The sequence below is a fragment of the Pinus tabuliformis genome, chromosome X, assembly GCF_031772625.1.
Source record: "Pinus tabuliformis cultivar Carrire ecotype Pingquan chromosome X, CPIR1, whole genome shotgun sequence".
NCBI lineage: Eukaryota > Viridiplantae > Streptophyta > Pinopsida > Pinales > Pinaceae > Pinus > Pinus tabuliformis.
The window spans coordinates 216,644,552-216,662,069 of record NC_142308.1 but is presented as its reverse complement, the minus strand read 5'-3'; positions in this window follow the sequence as shown (position 1 = coordinate 216,662,069).

The following is a 17,518-nucleotide window of genomic DNA, read 5'->3' as shown; positions in this document are numbered from 1 at the left end:
TGCGTTCGTTGAGTTGAAGCACCACCTTCGCTCTACACCGGTACTCACATTACCAGACCTACATCAACCATTTGAAATTGAGACAAACGCCTCTGACTATGCTATTGGCGCGGTCCTCACATAGCACAGGCATCCAATGGCCGATCATAGTGAGACACTTTCTGATACAATTCGGAAGTACCCCACATATGATAAAGAGATGTATTCCATCGTGTAGGCTTGCCGATAATGGAAGCATTACATTCTCGGAAGGAGACGGTCATCCACACCAATCACCGACCTCTTTAGTTTATACAAACTCAAGGGAAGTTGCAGAACGATCGCCATCAAAAGTGGTCTACATATCTACAACAATTCCACTTGAACATTAAATATAAAAAGGGAAGCACCAATCTTGTTGCAAACTGCCTCAACCGACCCCCAATTGTAGCACTGACTACTGTTCTCAACTCTTCTGAACGCAAGACCTCTAAATGACTACAACTATACAAAAATGATCCAAAGTTCGACTCCACCTACCAGATGCTAGTAGATGGAAAGCAAGTTTCACATTTCCACCTCTAGGATCATTATTATGCTACCTAGGCCACCTTTGTGTTCCTTCAAGTGAGCGTGCCAAGTTGATTTGTGAGGCACACTATAGTCTGGTCGCGGGACACTTTAGTGTGGAGAAAATTGTGGTCGTACTACAAAAGTACTTTTATTTGCCAAAACTCCAAGAGGATGTTAGGAAATATATTAGATCATGCACTGTCTATGTCATCGCCAAACCCAACATCAAGAAGCAAGGCCTGTACACTCCTCTTCCTACTCTTATCCAGCCTTGGGAATCCATCTCCATGGACTATTTGTCTAGCCTTCCTTCTACAAAGCATGCTAATGACTGTGTATTTGTCGTCGTGGAAAAAGTTTCTAAGATGGCTATATTGGTGACCTACAAGAAGAGTATCACAATAGAGGACATTGCCAAACTCTTCTTCGAACGATTGTGGGTATATTTTGGGATTCTGCAAACCATTATATCAGATCGGGATAGCAGGTTCCTGAGCACATTTTAGTTAAGCCTCTAGACACTATTGGACACCAAGCTCACTAAGTCGACTACATTCCATCCCCAGACTGATGGCCAGATAGAGGTCGTCAACAGAGGTTGTCAACAGGATGATAGTGCACATACTCCACATGTACAACTCCAAGCATCCACGAACCTGGGATGAGATCCTTCCCTATGTGCAACACAATTATAACAAAGCTCTCCATATCTCCACTAGTCACAGTCCCTTTCAAGTGGGTCTAGGATTTCAACAATTTGTGTATGATTGATGTTGCCATGCCTCATGCAACTACATAGACAAAATCCACACATGTATTGTCTGAGGATGATAAAACAACCAGATTTATTGAACGCATCCAACACATCTGCTAGCGGGTTCACGACATCTTGGAGAAGTCCAATGCCAAGCACAAGCAGCGACATGATCAACATTGGGTGCCGCACAAGTTTCAGGTGGGTGACAAAGTTTCGTTGCATTTGAAGAAATAATGCCTTACTGGAGCCTATCGGAAGCTCAGACCACTCTGATATGGGCCTTACACCATTACTAAGGTTGTGGAAGACAATGGTTTTGAGCTCAGCATTCCCCCATTCCTTGGCCTCCACCGAGTGTTCAATGTGGACTGCCTTCGACCGTACTTCCCACCATTATTGGACACATCAAACATTGCCAAACAATTCACTCCAATAGAGTTAAACCCAAACTGCATGGAACATGGCACAACTGATTGAATCATGGACACACATATAAAGAACACTCGCCAGCAGAAGATCCAACTGTATCGGGTTGTCAAATCTCACCAACTCCTGCATCAAGGCAAATGGCTCACTAGGGACCAAGTTCAATAGAAGTTTCCCCATCTCATGGAGGCACTCAACGCAATGGGGACCATTGCTTCCTAAGGGGGGAGGATTGATCCAGGTGGATATTGGTAGCCACCTGCCTATTCCACTTGGACCCCCACCAATGTTTCTTTTAGTTTTTCAGTTTCCTTAATTGTAGCACAATATACATTTTTTGGCATTTTCTGGGTCCTGAACTTCAGGAGACGTTTTGAGGCCCTAAACGACGTTTTTTTGGAAAAGCGAGAACCATAGGTATGTATTTAATTTCACAATCAAAAGTTATAGTCCTCAGATAGATATTTATAACGAGGCATTGTGCACGTCAAACGAAAATCACATGTGGGAAGTTGATGTACCAATTTACCCCAAAGGGGTCTATTAGCCCTAAGGTGCAGTGCTGCTATTTTAACGGAAATGTCCCCTGTTTTAGCTCTGATGGTCCACGTCTCCTCTTGCTCCGCTTTGGCCATAAGCCTTTAAAAACTCGGGACCATACAATTATCGCAATACAAAGGAAAACACAAGAAAACCCACAGTCGAACCATAAGCCGGACTTCAAAAATTATACACCCATGCTCATAAATATCAGCGGGTCCGCTCTCGGTTCATCTCCTTTCTGCTGTGCTCTCCATTCTCTGATCTCCGATCAGATCGATCTCTGCCACCTGACCAACATCCTGACCGCCCATTCCTCCCGATCCAATGGCCCCCATACCCCACATCCCACCAGTCACCCGGGGAGGAGATTTGTTGGTGTTGTCGGTGTTTTTGACGGTCGAATAGTGAATTGAAATAACAGAATGCATGGCCGAAAAGGGAAAAAACAACAACACAATGCAGCTGAACCAACAAAAATGATCATGGAACATCATTGGCATGAGTGAACCACCTGACAGCGCGACGAAATTACCAAAATTTGCTTACCGTGTTTGTTAGAAACAGAGCTCTCTGAGCTCATGTTTGTCTAGTTATGGCATCAAGTAGTTAGAAGACAGAGGGGATAGATTAAGACATCTTGAGCCTTAGAGAGTTTGAGAGTATTGTAAAAAGCCTATAAATGGCTAAAAGTTTGAAGTAAGAGGGGTTCAACTTTTGGAGACTGTGGATACTCTGTTCCTCCCAGCGTCTCATCTTCATTCCAGTAATACAAGCTTCTTTTGTTGTTACATGTTCAATCGCCATCTTCTCCTCTGTTCTAAGCTTGCACTTGAATAGGTTATTCATGTTTTCTTCTGTGTCTAATGCCAAACAATTGTTATCTTATCTCTGCATTGATAAATTAGATTTGCAAGCTTCATTTACTTTCTATAGCTAGCCATTCATATGTGTTTATGTATGTATCTGCTAGTATAGTGAGCATTCTCCATCTATTCATCGAATCTATAAACTATTGAGCATTAGTGGTCGAAAGCCTTGTCAAGCTGAGGGTGTTCATGCATGTCTTGAGTGAAAACAGAGTTGAAACAGACATCTGACTTGATCCAAACCCCAATCCATTCCAATAGTTCAGAGAACAATATTGAAGATTTATATGTTACCAGGCATCTCCGAGCTACAACCTAGGAGATTTTCCTGGAGTGCTAACATAATTGGCGCCATTGCCGGGGAGAGGAGACTGAAGCTCAGCTTCCCTGGGGGACGACATAGATCCAGTTTTTGACGATAGACAAAATTTGGACACTATTTGGGTTGTAGTCATTTATCTAGCGACTCTACTGGAGGACGAACCTCTTGGCAACTCCACTCCATAGTTCTGGCTCAGTTTGTGAGGCATACTCAGAGAAATCCTCAGAAGCCATGAGCTGACCTAGTACCTGACCCTGAAAAAATCATCAAAGAAAGAAAGGCGTTGCAAAAAGGAGCATCAGGTTCAGGTAGCTCTAAACAATATTCTATATCTCTTCAAGAAAATCCTATAATAGAACAAATACATGTTGAGAGTATAGCATCTAATACTAGCAGTGAAGAAAAAATCTCAGAGATTCATAGAGCTCCTTATTCTTTAGGTTCTTCTTTCATTGTAAGCCCAAAGGAAGCCTCTCCTCCTATCCATCATACTCCTTTAGTCCTATTAGTCACTCCTCAACCCTCTGTCATTCAGACTTCCAGTACCCTTATAGCCACCACAACTATGGCAGCACTACAAGCACCTACCAAAATGGAAAGAATCATAGCTACTAGGTATGGACCTCTAGTATTGCCCACTCCTTTGAATGCCATGCCTTTTGGAGAATATCAGAAGTATATGCCTAAGTTCACTGGGACTAAAGGTGTTACAGATGAGGAACATCTTGAATCATTCTATAGCTATGCTGATAACTTGGACATTAGTGAAGCTAATGTATGGATGAGAGTCTTTGTCCATAGTCTAGATGGAGAGGCTAGAAAATGGTTCAGAGAACTAACCCCAAGGTTTATAGCAGACATTGAGGCTTTAGATGATGCATTCCTAAAGCATTGGGGGGATAAGAAGGATCTACTCTACTACCACACCGCATTTGGGAACTTAAAGAGGGAAAATGGTGAGTTGTTGTCTGATTTTAATAAGAGGTTTAACTACATGTACATCAAGATAGCCGCTGTTGGCCCTCAGTTTTGGTCTATTTTTGCTTAGGAAAACCTACTTAATCCTTATATTTTCCATCCATTTTCCATCACATCCATCTCATTTTGATGTATTTTATGCATATTCAGGTGTTTAATTTTAATTTTGCAATTTCTAGAATTTTTTATGAAAATTGAGTTTCAAGTGCAATTTTGGACTGAATCAGAAATTCCCGTAATAGCTATGTGGATGACATGTTTGCAGGACACTTGGGCTCGAGTTTGATGCATGGATGGACAGCTTGGGAACTAGGACTAAGCTAACTCCACTTGGTTCGGCCAGAACAAGCTGTATTAGGCCCGGTCAAGGCTGGTCAAACATGACTAGTCACCAGAAAATCCCTGGAAATAGGGCAGTTTTGAGATTTTATGGGATTGACCATATTTCTTGGGATGAATTGGATGAGTTCGACTTAGATAGGTGGATATGAGTAGATATGAGTGTTAGAGATAATATAAATCAGTTTGTTTCATTAAACCTCTATTTAAAGCCAAGACTTTGATGGCTTTTGAAATGGAATTTGTATGTAACTTTTGTATAATTTGAGTTGGGAGCTAATTTGAAGAACTTGTTTCATTCCAATTTGTTGTTCATGCTTGATTGATCTACTGAAGTTGTTGTAGCTGAGATTTCTTCAAGTGTGCAAGGCAAGGGTGGAGGGCCCCCACACCAAGCTAAGTACACTTCTTGGTTCAATTTTCATAGTTTTCATAGACTAGTTTTTGTTTCAAATGTATTTAGATGTGTGATGATTGTTGAATGAATATTGGTTTAATTCTAATCTACATATGAAGGGACACAAAGGAATTTAAGTTAAATTCCCCTTCTATTTGATCTTGAACTAAAACTGAATTTCATTCTCCATTTCTCATTTGAAGTTATTTCTGCATTTCTGGTTTGAAGCAATGGTGATTGTGATATAGTAGGATTGTGAAGAAGGACAATCTGGACCTCCTTAGTTAGGAGCATCTTCTTCTACATCTTCTGCATCATAAACCATTGTTAATTAGTGCTCTTAGATTTATCTTCATGAAAGTAGTATTGTAGGGAAGGACAACCTGGTTCTCCTAAGTTAGGAGCCTCTTCCCTCATATATTACATAAGTGAATTAGAAATTGTTAAAATAGGTTTATATTTGTAATATGTACTTCTTTAAATCTTCAAATTTTATCTTCTAAACTTGATTATATCTAATGTCCATATACAATGGATTTGCCTCCAAGTTTTACAAACCCGGATTGATAATTAAATACTTGTGTTAATTTAGTCAATAAATTAGCCCAACATTTTGGCGCCGTTGCCGGGGAGGTAATTATCAACATAGTCAAATAGAAGATAAACAAAAACACTAAAAATTTAGTTAAGATACATTTCTCTTAGTTATGTTTCTTTATGCCTAGAAATAGACATCCTAAAATTAGGTTTCCAAAACAAAACCCCCCAACAAAAACATAAAATCAAAAGAAAATAACTACAAAATCCATTTTCAACAACAAGATCTAAAAGATGATGTTAAAGAATAGGCTACAACACTACTCCATTCTTCAACATTCTTTCTCATCAAATCTTTATGATCAAATAAATTTTCATGTCCAAAATTTCATTGAAGTATATTTTTCAAATTTGGATATGAGTTTACTTATGATCTTGTTACAAAAATGGATGCACTAGAAATTCTCTTATACTTGAGAGAATGAATTATTTTTCTAAAATAGAATAGAATAAATAAACAAGTAGAATAAATTCACAATAAAACTTCCATAATAAATTTGTTTCAAACAATTTCTTCAAATCACGGTTCAATATTCATTTGAAAGGACTACATGGCAAAATGCAGTAAGAGAAAGCCTATTTTGGGTAGTCATATAGGATCATTTTGAAATCATGGTTTATTTTACATATCTCTTGAAATCTAGTTTTGGAATCCATTTTGAAGTTTTCAATTTATATCACAAATAAAAATGTGATCAAAATCAAAACTAGGTCTCAAGTGAAATGTTGAGGACAGAGTTAGTACAGCCTATATTTGAAGTGTCTAATGGAAACATTTTTATCTGAAATTCATAGGGAAGATAGCCCTTGGAATCTAGTTTCCAAATCAATTTGAATCACTTCAATCAGGTATCATATGAAAAAGTTATTCTTGAAATACTAACTGCTTGTCGAAAAATCTGCAAGGTGACAATTCTAGGTCTTGACTGTTCATTGGCATATTTGACATACCAAACCATCTTCTTTTCAAAACCTGTTTATATGGGAGATATATATTCAAGTCTAGTTTAAGACACAATTTGAATCATCCCATTTGGAGGTGAAATGAAAAAGTTATGCCACATTTAGTGACTGCATGTCTTCAAAACAGTATAGTAAAACTCTGCCTCCTAGGCCTGTTCATCACCAATTTTGTGATATCAAGCCTAAGAATTTTTAAAACCTGTTTCTACTGGAAATACAAAAATGAATCTACTTTAATATCCAAGTGGAATCACATTGATCTGATCTTTATCAAAGAAGTTACGCTTCAAATAGTGACTGTTGGTCTAGTTAAAAATTAACAAACAACTCTATCAAACATGGCACTCCTTATAATATTTACCATATCATTTTAAACAATTTTGAAAACCTGTTTATACTGGAGGTAGCCATATGAATTCACTTCAACTTGGCTTTGGAATCACTCTAATAGGATATCAAACGAATATTTTGTAAACAAAATACCGCTAGGAGGTCTAGGCTGGCCACCATTCCTCAAAGGGGTAAATAAATGCATTATGTTTGTCTATCATATTTGGACTTGTTTTCTAAGCAATGCTTGTAATGATTTACATGTTTATTGGAAGAATAGAGATTGTACACCTCTCTTCCTCCATCATCTAATGTTGTATTGCAGGCAAGTGCTATGTTTTTGCAGGTCATAGGAAGAATGAAGGAGTGAACTCCATGGATGAAGTAATTTCCAAAGTCAAATTCATATTCCAGAATATGAATACAAATGTTCAAGTCAAAGAAAAGTGAAGATACACCTAATGTTGAGTTCATTCAATGAAACTCAAATTCTTGAAGCTTGCTCTTAGATGCTGACCACCAACATCAACAAACCCTACAACATGATCGAGATCAAGGCAAAAAGACATGAAGCTAATCATCAGAAGAAGCAGTCAAGTTCAGTACCATGTCAAGTCACATCAATCTCCAAAGAAGCCTTTCATATTGAATTCATATTGTTCATAATTTGAACAAGCTATTTTCATAAGCTTTCATACTTCCCTGCTCCATTACACCCCACCTCCATTCAAAAAAGAAAAAAATAGAAAAAGGTCAAAAATAATAAAGGAGTTTGGTTGTGAAAATCCACGAAAGTGGCACAATACAAACTCGAATTCATATAGGAAAACCAACTTGCTTGGCCAATATGAATTCTCCATTTTGTTTTACCATTTCTTCAGTTTGAGTTTGCAGAAATCATCCTCCAAAATAAATAAGACTTGAAGACAAGTCTTCCCATCAGCAAGGGGGAAGGTTCGCAAAAATAAACTTAGTTGTGCAGCTGAATTGACGACGGAACTTGTATTGTTGGCAGTTGGGACCTGAAATATTTTTGAAATCAATTGCAGAGGGACTGACACGACATCAACAATCAATGGACCAGAATCAATGAAGGATGCTAGAATAGAAAGCATAAATAAGCTCTATCTATCTACGATATTTGATCAAGACAACTTCATCCAATATTGTTAAAGAACAACAACATTCATCCAATACTACAGGGAAGTACAAGTATTGTAAGTACAAAATTTTGCTCTTGTAAATTCACATTTTTGTAGAAAATTTTTAGACTGTTAAAAATTTAAAATTGAGTTAATACCTGAATGCATATTCATTACATTACCTTCATCCTATATCCCTTATCTGATACCCATCATCCTATATTCTACATTTACATTTACCCTATACCTAATCCAATGTACATATGTACATATTTTTCATTCCATAACCCTAATATGCCATTATCCTTATATTCTACATTCCCTTCATATATTCCATATTCATTTCATAACCCTAACCCTAAGTATTTTTCCATAAAGCAAAAGGGATCAAAGTGAGGATTTAAAAAGTTGAACCTGCACAAACAAAGCAAGCGTTAGTCCTATGGAAACAATTTTAAACATGACTTAAAAAATGGTCATTTTAAAATTAAGGAAATACATTGCAATACATATGGAATAAGTGCAAATCGAAATGATTAACCTTATCATAAGCGCATAAGAAGAAATGCTATTATTTATATATGCATGGTGTAAAGTTATATGATGGCAAGTATATGATAATATGACAAAGGGTAAGGTTATTATTATCAAACATGCACATTTTTTAAAGGAAGTACATAAACAAAATGTATTAAACATTATATGCGCATTTTGAAAGGGAATACAAAAAGGAAATATATCATAAGGCAAAAAAAATTTCATAAGGAAATGCGCGCTAAAACATTTGCATGTTGCACATATGCACTTTATTGAAACATATTGAAGGCACACCGTTTAAAACATATGGATTTGCATGGCTTCATAATGAAACATGGAGGTATAAGGTAGGCAGGCTTGCGGTCATATACGCAGTGTAATGTCATATAATCATATGGTATGGCAGCATAATTGATAGTAGGTGGGGGCTATGATTTAAACGCACATCCAAACCAAGCATATGATTCAAACAGGCTTTCAAACGAGTATGTGGTTCATATAGTCATAAGATTGAATGACGGTGCACGCAAACCATTGGGGAAATGCACGCAAATCATCATACATTTGCATGGCTGGTGCATTCAAACACTTCAACAGATGACACATTGGCAAGGCAAAGACAGCCACAACCCACATGAAGACAAACCTGTGATTAAATGATGCAAGCAGCTGTAAGATTTATGCAACCAATGTGGAAATCAAAACAAACAATATATACAGCAGTCACGGCATAATAAGTCGGTATGCAGGATGTCTAATTAAACACAGTTCCATTCAGCAGTTTGATGGATATGTGCACGGCATTCCGGTCAGAGCACAACAAATCAAATCACAAAACAGTCAAACGTATTTTAAAAACAACAACGAAAACCCTGTACAGCTACAGTCAATGGTAAAAACGTTTTGACATGAACCCTGTACGTTCAGAGCTCTGCCATTGATGCTCAGAACCGTAAATTTGTTCCCATCACAGCCATTTGAGGCTCAGGAAAGATGATAGATGCGAGAAGCAAAACGTTTTGACAGCGGAGGATAAAAATAGCTGAGACCGTGTAGGTAAATTAATGGAGATAATGCCAAGCCGTAATTTATGCAGAGAATCCCTCAGATTATGCAGTGAATTCTCGATGAAGGTAAGCATCAAAATTTAAAATCGAATCCCAGATTTTATGTTCCAGATCTAGTATGTGTAAAATCCTCTGCCACCTGTAAGAGTTAATCCCGTAAATTCATCAATAGCTAGAGGATTACGAGGATAGTTTCAGAGATTTTAAATAAAATTCTCACCATAGATATACGCTGCCACATGCTGCCACCTGTAGATTTTCAAATGCTGAGAGAAGATTTTTAATTGAAATTGTTTTGCTTGACACGGTAAGCCAACAAATTCCAGCAAATCCGTAGAATGAAGAGGAACGCAATTTAATAGCTCAGAAACATCTTCAAGTCACTGCCAGATACAGAGGAATCACGCCACTTCTTCAACAGCAGTCAGGTATTTTATAAAATCGCCAAGTTTTCATCTAAAACACAGTGTTTGCATACTGAAGTTGATTGTCTGCATGATGACATGGCTGCAGATTAATTACATAGTGAGATTGCTTGCATGCACGAGGAAGTAGCTTCAGGTTAACATGTGATTTGTTAACGTAGGATAGAAAAATCAAAACAAATCTTGGCCAGGGTGTCTTCACAAATCAGATTTTCCACAAACAGGGTGTCTTATTGAAGTTTGATTGCATGTTGAGTAATGAAACAAGAAGTTTAAGTGTAGTTTTGAATGCATAGCTAGCCAAGCTTAAAACTACACTTGTACATGTGTTTTTTAATCAGGCAGTGTGATAAAAAACCAAGTTTCAGTGCATGAAAAAATTGGTCAATAAAAACAGAGTTTGGGTTATAGGATTATATTTGCCAGCGCAAAGCCAAATTTACATTGACTGTATTGACTGTCATATGTTGATTAAATAAAACAGAGCAGGCTTTTACATTGACCAAACCATTGAACAGTGAGCAGAAGAGTTTCTTTATGGTGTTTATATAACTGAAACAACGTTGAAAACTAAAGGCTGAAGATACAGTGCTGAAGATTGGGTTTGCATGAAAATTTATACAGAGAATAGAATTTTTCCTTCTTTCTTTTTACACACAGTGGGAAAAATGTGTTTCATCCATGTATGGTTTGTATGGGCAAATCCGTTTCATCTATGTGCACAGTGAAAAAATTTCGAAATTGCTAAGAAGCCATTATTTTTCGTTGTTTTCTGAAGCAAACTAGAATGAAATTTGAAAAACGAAAACATGGGTTTTCTTCAAAACGAGCCTAATTAGACTCCATGCGAACAATTTTCTCAAATTCATTTCTATTTGAGATATTTTTATGGTTCTTTTGACCCATATTTTCCAGATTGCATGGGTAAACCAGTGGCTAAATTGAAAGTGAATGCCTAGACATAAAAAATTGCTTCTTTTAATGAGATGTAAGGGCAACTGGATATTGGATGCTTTGAGTAAAATTGTTGATTTGAGAGGGACATGAATCCTGTGTCGGAATGTATTGCCAAATTCAAGTTTTATTTGTCGTCTGAAGCTGCTCATCCAGAATGATATATTGGTAAAGAATGTCATCCACAAGAAAAGAGAAGAAGTACATGAAAGCATAGATATCCTTTTATAGGTAGCTCAAGAGAAAGCTTCATCTTCAAGGGACAGAGCCATTGGTAGAACAACAAGGGAGGTCAGCATACAGAGGCAGAAGATCAATGAGACAAAGACAAGCATGAGGACATGCTTGAAGATCAGCAAGGGGGAGATGTTGGCCCTCAGTTTTGGTCTATTTTTGCTTAGGGAAACCTACTTAATCCTTATATTTTCCATCCATTTTCCATCACATCCATCTCATTTTGATGTATTTTATGCATATTCAGGTGTTTAATTTTAATTTTGCAATTTCTAGAAGTTTTTATGAAAATTGAGTTTCAAGTGCAATTTTGGACTGAATCAAAAATTCCCGTAATAGCTATGTGGATGACATGTTTTCAGGACACTTGGGATCGAGTTTGATGCATGGATGGACAGCTTGGGAACTAGGACTAAGCTAACTCCACTTGGTTCAGCCAGAACAAGCTGTATTAGGCCCGGTCAAGGCTGGTCAAACATGACTAGTCACCAGAAAATCCCTAGGAAATAGGGCAGTTTTGAGATTTTATGGGATTGACCATATTTCTTGGGATGAATTGGATGAGTTCGACTTAGATAGGTGGATATGAGTAGATATGAGTGTTAGAGATAATATAGATCAGTTTGTTTCATTAAACCTCTATTTAAAGCCTAGACTTTGATGGCTTTTGAAATGGAATTTGTATGTAACTTTTGTATAATTTGAGTTGGGAGCTAATTTGAAGAACTTGTTTCATTCCAATTTGTTGTTCATGCTTGGTTTATCTACTGAAGTTGTTGTAGCTGAGATTTCTTCAAGTGTACAAGGCAAGGGTGGAGGGCCCCCACACCAAGCTAAGTACACTTCTTGGTTCAATTTTCATAGTTTTCATAGACTAGTTTTTGTTTCAAATGTATTTAGATGTGTGATGATTGCTGAATGAATATTGGTTTAATTCTAATCTACATATGAAGGAACACAAAGGAATTTAAGTTAAATTCCCCTTCTATTTGATCTTGAATTAAAACTGAATTTCATTCTCCATTTCTCATTTGAAGTTATTTCTGCATTTCTGGTATGAAGCAATGGTGATTGTGATATAGTAGGATTGTGAAGAAGGACAATCTGGACCTCCTTAGTTAGGAGCATCTTCTTCTACATCTTCTGCATCATAAACCATTGTTAATTAGTGCTCTTAGATTTATCTTCATGAAAGTAGTATTGTAGGGAAGGACAACCTGGTTCTCCTAAGTTAGGAGCCTCTTCCCTCATATTACATAAGTGAATTAGAAATTGTTAAAATAGGTTTATATTTGTAATATGTACTTCTTTAAATCTTCAAATTTTATCTTCTAAACTTGATTATATCTAATGTCCATATACAGTGGATTTGTCTCCAAGTTTTACAAACCCGGATTGATAATTAAATACTTGTGTTAATTTAGTCAATAAATTAGCTCAACGCCCGCTAAAGTAAAACCCACCACTACCTCTGCTAAACTCACCAATGCCAGTGCCTTTAATTCTGACTTCTGTCAACTGTTGAGGGAGAGACGATGTGCTACCTTGGTTGATATGCAGGATGCAGCCTTGGAAGTAGAATCAAACATCGTGGTTGCAGAGAAGCTCAAGGGGAATGTTGATAGAAGGAGAGAGAGGGGCGATCCTTCATCATCTTCAGATCCCAAGATAGATAAAATGACCAAGATGATAGAGTAATTAGCCTCTGAAATCTCCAAATTAAAGGTTGAGTAGCACCCTGGGAAAGGAAGAGTTCCTAATACCTTTGCTCCTAGAAATCCAAATCCATATAGAAGAGCTAATGAGCAGTGGCAGATTCTGCAAAGAAGCAAAAATGCCAATGAAGACCAAAGGGTGAAGACCCCTTTGTAGAATGTAGTCATGGAAGAAGAGAAGTTTGAAGAAGATGATGAGATCCATTGTCTAGAAGACAAAGGCAATGCCTCCTTTTTGACCTCAGCTGCCTATGAAAAGTCATTATTCAATGACCAGATCAGCCAGGAGTGGGATGGTAGAGCTGTTCTGTAAACTGATGATCGACACAGATATGATCTGAGATCGAAGATGAATAATGCCAAGGAAACCCCTGTTCAGAGAGCTGTTGTCCCTGTAATACAACAAGCTAAAAAGCAGAAACAACCGGTAGTTGATCCCATCATCCTTAAAGCTCCAGCTCACGAGGTAAGAGGCCTTGACAAGTCTCCTTCTCCTTTCAGTTTTGAATCAGAAATTCATAAGCTAAGCATACTTATACCTTTGATTGAACTAGTGAAGAATGAGTCCTTCACGAGATCTATCCTCGAGGCCCTTGAGCCTAAAGCCATCCAAACCTCCACTGACTATGTAAATCTACAAGACAACAAACCAGTTGTTGTTCTCAGCCCAATGATTGAAAATTGTGATGATAGCTCCCCATCATTCTATGTCTCTTTGACTATTCATGACAAAATCCTTCACAACTGCCTTCTGGACACAGGAGCCATCCATAATATAATGCCCAAGGCTATCATGGATGAGTTGGGTCTTGACATTACCAAGTCTTATCATGGCATGTTTTCTTTTGACTCTAGAAAAGTGAAATGTTTGGGGTTAATCAAAGACCTAGCCATCACCTTGTCTCAGCTGCCCATGAAGAGCATGATGATGGATATTGTGGTAGCAGATGTACCCCCCAAGTTTGGCATGTTGCTTTCCAGAGGTTGGATCAAGAGATTAGGTGGAACATTGCAAAATGATCTGTCCTATGCTACTGTCCCAGTTTTTGGAGGTGAGAGTAGGAGATTATACAGAGAAGCTCAGTTGGCTTATATCATCAGTGATGAAAGGAATCCCACTAATCATCCCATCTATGCTGTCGACACTGATTTTGGAGCCTGTATTCTTTAGATTGAAGAATCCCAGTTGGCCTCCATGTAGCTTAGGAAACCGGTTTGCCAAATCACAGAGGAAGAAGGCCCACAAATTTGGGACATGTTCTTTGATGGAGCTTGCTCTAAGGAAGCTGCAAGGGTAGGTGTAGTTTTTGTGTCCCCCACACAAGAATGCATTCATTTACCTTTCAAGTTAACTTTTCAGGTCACAAATAACATAGTAGAGTACGAAGCCTTGATATTGGGCTTAAACGCTGCTAAAGAAATGGGCATCAAAGGTCTAAAAGGTGTTTGGAGATGCAAACCTTGTCATTCAATAGGTGAACAAAACTTTCTAAGCAAAGCATCCAAGGCTGAAAGCATACAGAGATGAGGTATGGAAGCTCAAGGGTTTTTTTAATAGTTTCAGCATTTCTTACATCCCTAGAATGAAGAACCAGCTTGCTGATTCCCTTGCTGTGTCTGCTAGCATGTTTATTCCTCCTTTGCCTCCTAAATTGACTTATGAAGTTCAGGTGAAATATAGACCATCTCTGTCTGAAAATGTCAAATACTAGAAAGTTTTTGAAGATGATGATGAAATTAATAGGTTTTTTTAGTTTTTGTTTTCTATGCAAATAAACTCCATGCCCAATGAAACACTAGGAGATAAGTTTGTTTTGGTTGTTATTGGAAAGGCAGTAGTTTGCAGTTCTTGAAACCTCACAGGGAGGCTTTCATCCCCAGAAGGAGCCAGTGTTAGCCCTTAGGTGCATTTCTGTTATTTTAACGGAAATGTCCCCTGTTTTAGCTTTGGTGGTCCACGTCTCCTCTTACTCCGCTTTGGCCATAAGCCTCTAAAAACCCGGGACGATACAATTATCGCAATACAAAGGAAAACACGAGAAAACCCGCAGCCGAACCATAAGTCGGACTTCAAAAATTATACACCCGCGCTCATAAATATCGGCAGGTCCGCTTTGGTTCATCTCCTTTCCGCTACGCTCTCCATTCTCTGATCTCCGCCGCCTTACCAACATCCCGACCGCCCATTCCTCCCGATCCAAAGGCCCCCGTACCCCACTTCCCACCAGTCACCCGGGGAGGAAATTTGTTGGCATTGTCAGTGTTTTTGACAGTCGTACAGTGAATTGAAATAACAGAATGCATGGCCGAAAAGGGAAAAAACAACAGCACGATGCAGCTGAACCAACAGAAGTGATCATGGAACATCGTTGGCATGAGTGAACCACCTGCCAACGCGGCGAAATTACCAGAATTTGCTTACCGTGTTTGTTAGAAACAGAGCTTTCCAAGCTCATGTTTGTCTAGTTATGGCATCAAGTAGTTAGAAGACAGAGGGGATAGATTAAGACATCTCGAGCCTCAGAGAGTTCGAGAGTATTGTAAAAAGCCTATAAATGGCTGAAATTTCGAAGTAAGAGGGGTTCAACTTTTGGAGACTATGGATACTCTGTTCCTCCCATCGTCTCATCTTCATTCCAGTAATACAAGCTTCTTTTGCTGTTACATGTTCAATCGCCATCTTCTCCTCTGTTCTAAGCTTGCACTTGAACATGTTATTCTTGTTTTCTTCTGTGTCTAATACCAGATAACTGTCATCTTAGCTATGTGTTGATAAATTAGATTTACAAGCTTCATTTACTTTCTATAGCTAGCCATTCATATGTGTTTATGTATGTGTTTGCTGGTACAATCAGGATTCTCCATCTATTCATTGAATCTATAAACATTGAGCATTAGTGATCGAAAGCCTTGTCAAGTTGAGGGTGTTCATGCATGTCTTGAGTGAAAACAGAGTTAAAACAGTCATCTGAATTGATCTAAAACCCAATCCATTCCAATAGTTCAGAGAACGATATTGAAGATTTATATGTTAGCAGGTATCTGTGAGCTACAACCTAGGAGAGTTTCCTGGAGTGCTAACAGGGCCCATAGTTTTGGTGCTTCATCTCCTAGGGTTAGGTTTTTGGATGTTTAGGGTTTTCCATTGTTTCTCAATAATAAATAGGTCTTCGAGCCTCATCGTAACATAATTTAGAGGCATCCACATCTCTTCTCAAAGATAATCTACCATCGTCCGAGCTAGTTTATTTCCATTTTGTATGTAAGCATATTTTAGTTCTTTAATATTGATGAAATGAAGTTTTATTTCTGCTGCATCTCTGTGTTTATGTTTATATCTGTATTCTATTTCATTCTTGCATAAGTCTGAATCAGAAGTCGCGACGATAGCGGAGAAAAGTCAGTCTGAATTTCATTATTCCTAAGATTCGATTTGTATTTGGTTTTTAGTTCACTGCTCTAGTATTTGCACTGGTTATCCTGTCAACCATGGGCTTGCCTCCACTATCTTCCCTTTCGAGCTTTCTTGGATGTTTTTTACAGCTTGAACAAGAGACAAATAAGGGTATGCGTATTTTACTTAGGTTCAAGAAGATGAGGTGGTATTTTTGGTTATTGTGGTTGAACATACATGGAATAACTAGATCTCAAGGGTAGTTTCATTATTTCAAGGGTCGTGTAGTGATGTAGGTCCTCCCCCTCTGCTGAAACCAAAAATGAATGTGCATTTGCTTTGCAAGACTCTCACTACCTTAGAACAAGCACTCATGGGGGCTTATTCATTCTTAGGAGGCATGTTGTTGAGTCTCTTCCACCTTTGGTTCGTTGTTCTTGCTTGAGCCCTTGCTCTATATTTTTTAGTGAGGGTTTCTAGAAAATAATGTTTACTTGTGTTTTTCAACAAGGGTTTCTATAAACTAATGTTTATTTTACTTGTGTTTTCTTTTTATGTGTATGACATGTCACAACAACCCTCAAATTTCACATAATGTTTCACTTTCTAAACCACCCTCCCCAATTCTTTCCAAAATGTCACTTGAAATTGAGAGGGGGGCTAACTCTGGTTCATCTATTTTTGATAGGCTTATACTGACTTGAAGTGTATTGTGGTGATTTTTTTGAGGTTTGTTTGAGTTTAAAATATGTTTTTTAAATGGGTTTTCACTTTAGTTGAGATGATACCGGTGTAAACTTAAGTGTGGTAATTTTTATGAGGTTTGTTCTACTTTAAATTTTTCTATCTGTCACTTAGCTAGATTTTTCTTTATCGTAGTTTGTCAGGCCTTTGACACTGTGCAGTGTATGGCGGTTTGATGCTTACTAAGCTAGATATTATGTTACCTTTTAAGCTTAGGTTAAAGAGTGGTATTTGCT